The sequence below is a fragment of the Atta cephalotes genome, assembly GCF_000143395.1.
Source record: "Atta cephalotes unplaced genomic scaffold scaffold00008, whole genome shotgun sequence".
NCBI classification, from domain to species: Eukaryota; Metazoa; Arthropoda; class Insecta; order Hymenoptera; family Formicidae; genus Atta; species Atta cephalotes.
In genome coordinates, this window is record NW_012130072.1 from 6,409,854 (window position 1) to 6,419,649 (window position 9,796).

Consider the following 9,796-nt stretch of genomic DNA (forward strand, 5'->3'; position numbering starts at 1 on the left):
AAAACTTAAACTTAAACTTAAACTTAACTTAACTTAACTTAACTTAACTTAACTTAACTTAACTTAACGTTTACGTTTCGTTTCTTTTCTTTCTTCTTCTTCTCTCTCTCTCTCTCTCTCTCTCTCTCTCTCTCTCTCTCTCTCTCTCTCTCTCTTTCTGTTCTTTCCTTTCTAATTTTTTTCCTACTTTCATAAAGAATTCTTCATACGAAAAGATTAAAGGATTAGACATCGTGGAGTATCGATGAAAATGATCACGAAGTTCATTTTAATAAAAAAAATAATTGATTCTCCTGCAGTAACGAAAAAGGAAAGATTACATCAAGCAAAGTAGAGGATGGTTAAAAAGCAGATGAGAAAGATAGAGAACTTCGGATCTGGAGAAATCTCTTGTTGAGATTATAATCCCTCATTAAATAAGCCGCTCGTAAGAGTATGTGCGTCGTATGTTATATGTATATATGCAATGTGACTTTGGAAGTATGTACATATATTACATTTATTATAGATTTTTAATAAATAAATAAGATAATAAATAAAATAAATTTTAAAGAATAGATCTGCTATAAATACTATCAAACTATTGAGGAAAACATTCTCCGAAGGATGTTTATAAATAATTTATCAAATGGTTCAGCCTCAGCACAAAATTATGAATTCTTGATGATGAGTGATAGTTTTTTGCTGGACGCAATTAATATTTCTCGCTATTAGAAGCAGTAATATATCAAGAGATACATAATGCAGTATTGCATGATGTGCAATGAATGAGATCAATATAGTAGACATTGCATAATTAAAACAAACAAAGGCTAATTTGAAGCGCCTCAAGTAGGCGGTGGGGATCACGTTGTCCTTGCAGCTCGAAACTCATGTAGCATGCAACTCATATGCATATACATAAAAACTGATACATGTAATTCTGCCACAGAAATAATGTAAATTCTTCATACATGTATTTTACATTTAATACTTTTTATCAAAAAGATACACACTCTGTAATTTTATTTTGTTTTTAAAGTTTTAACAATTTTAAAGTTTTGATTTAAGTTTCAGTTTGATAATTATAACGTATGCTTGATAATTATATTTATTCTTCTATTTAATTCTAAAACATTGTCAATATATTTATTTCATTAAAAATTATTTATGTATATAAATTTTTCTAATAAGAGAATAGAATTCAATATCAATTATTCATAGCACAATTACTAAAAGTACATTCAAGAATGCATATCCGGATATTTAATGATTACAAGCTGGATGCTTTTACAATTGCGTTACAAATAGCCTAGCCTTCTCGTACCATATTGAGCTTGCTGACAATGAGATAAATAGGAATGAAACTTGTAGAGAATAATCACTTTTTATTGATCAAAAAATAGATGATGCGACAGTTTGCAATATTTTTCACATCTTACAATATTTTTCACTCAACAATTTTACAATAACACAGCTTGTAATATATTTTTATTTTTTATAAAATAAAAGAAATGAAAGAAATATCATATACCTACATCATATATATTTTAATTCTTACAAATTATAATTCGTGGAAAGATATATTCCATTTGAGGTATTTCTCAAATGGATATTTCTTTTGATATCATCGCAAAGGGGCGGAGAATCCTCAAGATTTCTACCTGATGTTCGTTCAAGGACGCGAGGAAAAGTCAGCGGGACTCCGAGGAATCTTCTGCGTTCCGCTGCGATGAACGATGAACGTAGCAGTAGGGTTGTTTCTGAACATTTATAAGAGGCTGCTGGCAACGCCGTGATAAATCAAACCAGGGTCTGACGCAGCAGCTGGGGCAGCGGGAGGGTAAAGGAAGAGGAGGAGAGCAGGGTTGAACCGGACTCTCGTGGGGTCAGATCAACTTTCGTTGCCGCGCAAAGGAAAGCGAAGGCAGGAGGGTGGGCAGAAGCAACTGTCAAGATATCTTAAGATGAATGTCGAGTAGCGAAAAAAAAGAACTCATCTGCATTCCTGGCTATATGAAGAATGCTCCTCGTCGCTCTCGATAATTAACGGCCTCATCATCGGCTAAGACTTGCGTATATACGAGCTTTGCACAACACGATAATATTTTACTAGTGTTTCTTTATTTCGCTTGATGACACACAATAAATTAGAAAAGGAATATTGCGTTTTATATTTTTTTTTTACAGTCAAGAATGATTCGTGTCTTGATCTCTCTACTGATATTTGATTAACTCATTAGAAGAACTAAAATTAAAGTATTCAAATAGAAAACTGTGTATATATGTACTTTTTTTAAAAAAAGAACTTTTATAATGAAAATAAATCTTCCATCGTACGATGGAAAGAGACCCAAGTAGTACAGCAGTTTGCAAAGCACTAAAAAAACAATTATATGCTCTTTTAGCGTTTTGTTAACGTTTTATAAGTGCTACGTGCTATATGAGGAAAGCTTTTATACTGTAACAGGAACATCTAAAAAATATACATTGAAGTATCGATAGAATTAATTATTTTCTTGAACAAAATAATGATTGCTCTAGCAAAACTAAAGTAGCAAGTCATATAAAAATGTTAATTTATATAACATGTATATAAGATTTCTTTCAAATCTTAATCGTATAACATTCTATTTATAAACATATCTTGTATCTAACCATTTCTTTTTTATTGCCATATTATAGTTTTGTTTATGGTAACGAAAAAGCAAAATGATGAATCATATTACATTACGTCAGTATAATAAGGCTATTAGTTAGATTATTGAAGAACAGCAACATTAATGCAATGAACATAAGTGCAATAGAACTATATGAACAAAATATATTCGACGTGCAGCTGTCGATAAAGCTTCGCTTGACCCTGACAATCAGGATGCATTACTTCGAATGACTAGCGAACTGCCAGAACAGGACTATACTCGCGGTGAAACGCGTGTGTAATGATGGGTTTCTCATTCGCGCGCACGGGACGTGGCACGAACCACGGCGCCCTTCGATGATGGGGCACCATCTTCAACAAGTCGAAGGCCTTCACGTCGGAGACCCTAAATTGGTGCCCGTCGCGAATTGGCATAATGACGGGTATCGTGCCGCACCGATAGCATGACCCGAAGGATCGAGTTCGTGTTGCATACGTGTTGCTTCGATCGTTTGCTAGAATGTTAAAGAAAGATGAAAGAAAGAGAGAAAGAATTTGTTTAAAAATATTCTTCCGAATACTTCCGAATACTTGACAATTATTGTTATTGTGTGAAAATTGTTGTTGAACATTGTAATGAAATAATAAGAAAAGGAATATGTTTTATTATTTTACCAGATATATTTATTTAATAATAAATATCATCTGATAAATAGTAAAAAATATTTTTTTTCTTGTTAATTTAATTTGTAGATATTTTGTATTTTAATTTTTAGACTATAAAAAAGGTTATTGAAGAGATCATAATTAATCATAATGAATTAGAATTTTCACAAGTATAATAAGATTTATATAATTTTTTCTACATTTTGACGCAGGTTCCTTCCTTCTTTATGGCTAATTGACTTTATTTATGCTTTCATTCTCTGCCCCTCTATGGCACGATCCTATCCTTGCAACCCGTGACTTCGTTTCAAGCCTATTGTCCGCGACGCGTTTCAAGATGCCGCCGACGTAATGAGAATTTTAATTACCCAATCCAGCGTTTATCGAGTTCCTTCAACGGAATGCAAAGCTATCAGAAAAGCGATTACCTTTATGCAAGCCATCGAAGTTTACCATTAAGCCTTCCGATTTTTAGAACGATCAAAGAATTCGATTACGGCATTAGATAATGCATGTGCATATCTCTTTGACGAAACTCTTTATTACATTTAACAACTTTATGGAAAATATTACTTATTAAAGTTTTTTTTTAAATAAACAATACAACATGCATCAATAAATGATACTGTTAAAGTATATATAAATAATGTAAATATATTTTAACAATCTTTGCGTGATACTTTTTTTTAATAACAAAATATGCAATCAAAATAATTTTTCATTCTTTTTGATATCATTTTCAGATCGTTGTAACCATGCGGAATATAGTATGGTCTTCTCTGGTCTATCCATATTAATCCATAATCCATTACTTCTGTTTACATTTGGCGCAGGATATTGTGGCATATCGACATCATTCAAATTTTGTCGAACTTCGAATGTGGCTGACTGCGAATTTGATATAATATCATTCCTATTAAAATTTGAATAAAATAATTCCATAAACAATTTTTTCTTATAATACAATTATATTGTTTGACATTACCCTAGATTTCATATTTGAACCTGCTGACTTGAAACTAATCGAAACATTTGGCTTCTTTGAAGAACCAGCTGATCTCGAAAGATATTCTTTGTGCAATTCTGCCTTAAAACAATTTTCCTCACATTCCTTTGGTAAGAGATTCTTACTTTTGGGATTTTCCGTTATAACCTTGGCTATTGTATCTCTCACTTTGGTCCTTTTTGTTTCTACAGATTGAGATATTTCTTTTGCATTTTTATCTATTAAATTTTTAGATATTATACAATCCTTTGTTTTTGAAGTTGACATTGTTTGTGAAGAGGACAGTTTATTTATATTGGCAATTCTAGTCATATTTGCATTTTTGAACGGTTTTGATTGTATTTGTTTTTTGGTTTGCAATGGCAATTTATCTATCATTATCGTGTTCAAAGATTCTTTGGATGGATTAACCGATGTCAATGATGTCAAATTTTTTAATTTTTTAAATTCTTGATTCGTTTCTAGAGTATTCTTTATGCTTGTTAAACTTTTTGGTCTATTTTTCTTTGATTCTTTTAATAATATCTTTCCTGAGATTTCTGATTTTTGCATCATTCCTGAAGAAGTCGTTAACGAAGAAGTAATTAACGAACTACATTCATTTTTATCATTAATCTTAGATAGTGATTTTAAATCCTGTTTCGATTTATCTTGATAAATGATGTTATTGTTAGCGAATTGTTCCTGTTTTTTTAGTGTTTGCGATAATTGTGGAAAATTTTTTAAGTTTGGAGAATTTGAACTTATAAAATCATTCTTATCTACTTCTTGTATATTATTAACGTTGTTATTCAGCGCTTTAAGATTTATGATCGTATCGTTTTTCATTGTTAAATTTTCTTTCTTCGGCGAAATATCGCTCTTTAATTTTATGTTAATTGGTTCTGTTTGCTTTGTTAACATTATTTTATCAAATTTCTTTGACACTATTTTCGCTGTAGATGAGTTTGGAAAATCCTTTATTATAGTTATTGGATTTTGAATTTCTTTCGCTGCATTATTTAATTTTGCTGTTAATGATCTTGATGACATCTTTAAACCATAATCTGTTATGCCGTTTTCATTATTTTCAATTGGTTTTATAACATCCAAAATATCTATTTTTGATTTTATATTTTTAGATACATCATCAATTGACTTTGTCTGTTTTAGTGAATAATTATTTTTTACCTCTTGATGTGTTGTTGATGATAAATTTTGTGCACTTGATAGCTTGATTTTTTCTTGTACAAATGTCTTTTTTTAATATCTATATCACGTTTGCTTTTTATATTCATTGTATCAGATTTAAATAATGTAATCGATTCCACTTGTTTAATTCCAGAAATTTTATTGATATCTTTCTCCGCAGTTAATGCCTGTTTATCTTCAGCTTTCAAACCATTTCTTATAATTTCAGACATATTAGGATTTCCTTGATTTGATTTTAATCTAAATGAGCATGCATAATGAAGAGATGATTTAGATTCTTCATACGGATTTATAGAATTTGGACTTGCATTGCTAGAATTATTTGTAGTTATGTTATTCATTAATTGGATTCTCTTCGGTATCTTTGAATTTGATGTCTTTTTCGGCGTTGATAGTGATTCAGTGACAAAATTTTGATTCAAATTTGAAATTGATTTATATTGATTTTTATTTGAAGATGATATAAGCGATCTATCATCATTTTCCTTCTTTCTTATCTTGTTGAAGGAATCCGAGGAGGCCCACCAAGGGATCATTTTTGAAGGAACGCGATTATCAGAAGATTCATTTTTATTGTACTTATTTGCTTCCGTAGTAAATCCTGTAGTATTTGATCTTCTCATATTCAAATTTTCAATTTCAACATTATTTGCTTCTTTGATTAACGAAGTGCCTGTTCTATATTTCTGAATATTTTTTTCATTATTGTCAAATTGAATATCCATTCGTTTAGTACATTCGTATTGTTGTATATTATTACTGCTAAAAGTTTCTTTTGGGAAATTGTTAGACAAATTAGAAGTAGTTTTAGACATTGGCGATTGTGATATTGGTATTGTGTCTTTGCGATATTGTATTGTTTTCGCTGGTTTCTCAATGCTACTATCTTTTGTAGATTCGTCCTGAAAATTGGCAGATATTTGCACATTCAATATTTGTCCTTTTGGCTTAATTCCTTTCGATAGGTCACCCTCTCTGGTTTTTCTCAACACATTCAAATCGTCCTTGACAAACGGTATCCTGATCTCAATTTTGTCCGCGGAACTCACCACATCTAGTTTCTCCGTTCGCGCAGTGATACTCTTCAGCTCCGAAACCGGTTTGCCATTAATTGAAAACTCAATTTGTTTGACTGGTGCAGAGTCTTCGCTAATTGAAATATGCATTGGACCGAAAGCACTGCTCTGCAATGCACTTTTATTGGTACGCTGAAGCGTTGGGGCGTTCAATTGATTGTTCATTAATTTTACATCTTCTTTTTGATCAGATTGCACGACGACAGAGAGATGTTTTGAGATAGAATTTAAAGGATCTACTGATCCAAATGAATCTTGGTCCACATTGATGGATACAACAGATTCTTTTTCAGAAGGCACCATCCGCAATTTTATCTGTGGCTGTTTCAATACATCAGTATTATCGCTAGTTGACACAAGCGTTGAATTTTTCTTTACTGAATTTTCCGCTGTATTACTAAAATATTGTGACAGATTTGAGATTTTGCCACTCGAGTGCGAATAATTGTGCTTTTGCAACTCAAGAATCTTTTTATGTTTTTCCATTCTATTGATTTTATCAGATTGACAGCTCAATTTCCTAATTGTCGTATCTTTCTCTTTTTGATTGTCAGGTATTTTTATCTTAGGAACATCAACTCTTGCGACTTTTCTATCGGTCACATTTTTTAAATCACTTATCACGTTTTCCATTTCTTTTAACCAATCGTTTTCCTTTAAATTAATCACTTTTTCCTTGATATTTTTCTCGAGTGGCATTGTTCTAATAGCAGGAATTATCTTCCGCGTTGTTTCTTGCGTGTCACTGGTTCTTCTTGTCGTAGTGATGACAGATTCAAAAGAATTTCTTCTTAACATGTTCCTTTTTGATTCTAAATTATCGTTCAAAACATTTGTAATAGGAATATTATGCAGAGACTTACTGCAATCAGCAACTAATTTCGCATAAGACTCGTCGTTCTTCAAGTTGTCGTTTGTAATAACGCAGTTCTGATTGATATTTTTGTTCATTGTTTCTGCAGTGCATGTACTGTGATGTTGAAAATCGTAACAATCAATGTTTATATTGTTACGTGGATTGTAAAAATCAAACGACTTAACGGGAAAAAGAAAATCACTTTTTTGTCTTTCAATTGAAAGTTCACTGTATTCAGTAATATTCATAATTTTCTTAGCCCGAGGTGAAACCGAGAAAGTACTGAATGGACTCTTACGTATTGCATTATTGAAATATAAACTATCCTTTCGTGCACCTACAGTGGATTCCTTATATAAGGATTCGCTGTAATCGGCTATCATTTCTGCATATGATCGAGGATATTTCTCAATAGTCGCCATGAAACTACGACGATTAATATCCTTCGTGCTATTTATTATCACATTATTATGAGTTATGAATTGTTTGTTAATTTCATTGTTATTAAATTTGACATTCTGACACGTAGAATAATGATACACTCTTTTTGCTATATTCTCTGATGGCAATCTCTTAAGTATCAATGATTTTTTCTTTAATGAAGTCATGCTAGACTTGGTTTTACTATGTTGCTTGCAAATCGTTTTACTCTCTTTGGAAACGAATCGTAAACTGCCTTGACGAAACTGTCCCAAATGTTTGACATCAATATCATGACTTTTTTCTGCAAATGATGGATTTGACCGTCGTAGCTGCTTTAATTTATAATTCTCAAAATATATATTATTATGGTGTCCATAATGCGATGACAAAGCAGCGTCTATACAATAATCAATAATATTAAATTTATATGCGTACATTATTTATTTAATGTATAATTTATTATCTTGAAAAAAATCTTCAATAAAGAAAATAGTAAGATAGAGAAATAGAGAGATAGAAGATTGAAAAATGGTTACCTTTGCAGGATGTGGCATATTATACATATTTATTATAAAATTTATAATAAATGACATTTTTAGAATATAAATACATATGAGAAAAAAATAATATTTTTAGAAAAATTTATGTGAATAAATTATTCAAATAAAACTTACTAGATGAAGCACGAACACTTATACCACGAATATGTTTTAAATGATTCATTTTACAATCTTAATGAAAGATGTAACTCTGTTATAAAGATAGTACATGCAGGATTATACAAAATCATATATTAGAAACACTCGTTTAATTTTGAACTGTTATTGAAGATAATTAATTAGGCGATTGCTGATAAAATTATTAATTCTATATATTAGAGAAGAAACATGATGGATTTAAAGGTCCTGTCACGGAATTATCACACAAGACAAACGAATTACGTAATGATTTATGAGACTACTTCAATTTGCATTTTATTATTAAATTACATGAGCAAATATTTAACAGAATTAGAATCTTAATCCATCTTTGATGTAAATAATATTTATGTTATCATTTACCAATATAAGATATTTTTATTAAAAGTAATTATTATGTATAAAATTTACATTATATTCGAACATTCAGGATATTTAGATTATATAGATAAGATAGATTATATAGATAATGAATTCCAAGCTTACACTTTTATTCTCATATTTTTCTGCATGGCACGTAGACTATTATCAATAGCTTTCACGCGGTCCCTCTGGAAAAATAGTATCGGCGTCGTTTTCAAAGCGACATATATCGTTCAACGAGAATAAATCTAGAGGACAAGAATCCGGCATGACTTAACACGGGGACCTCGGAGCATGCACAATGCTATGGTGGATTCGTTTATCTTTGCAATCTCCCTTTCAGTGTCCTTCAATGGTTTTATCCTCTTCAAGTACCAGTTGCCTTATTCACGATCACTCTCTAGTGATTGCAATTTTGCCTGCCGCTTGCTCGCACGATTCCTTGACGGAACTGTCAATTTGCGATCCGCTGAGAATCAATCAAAGCATCTCGACTGGTGGAAGCATTGATTAATCCTGCAGTGTAATCTTACCTACAGGATATAAGCGACTATTATTGATTATCTCTCGTCAAAACTCTCGAGAATGTCCACCATGGAATCGCTGAACTTCCCATAACGCCACCAGCAATTTGTTCAGAATAACAGAAAGATAAAGTAATACCCACATACACTCATGCTGATATGCAAGAAGAAATATGCATGTTTAAAAATTATGAGAAATTTTCACGAAAGAAATTGGAAGATAGAAGTTTATTTGTATGTGTAATAAGTGCAAAATTTTTAATCATTATTTATAATTCAACACTGAGTATATGTATTAACAATGACATTATAAAATATATGTCATGCAAAATGAAATAAAAATGTAAATATAATAAGGCTCAACAGATAAAAA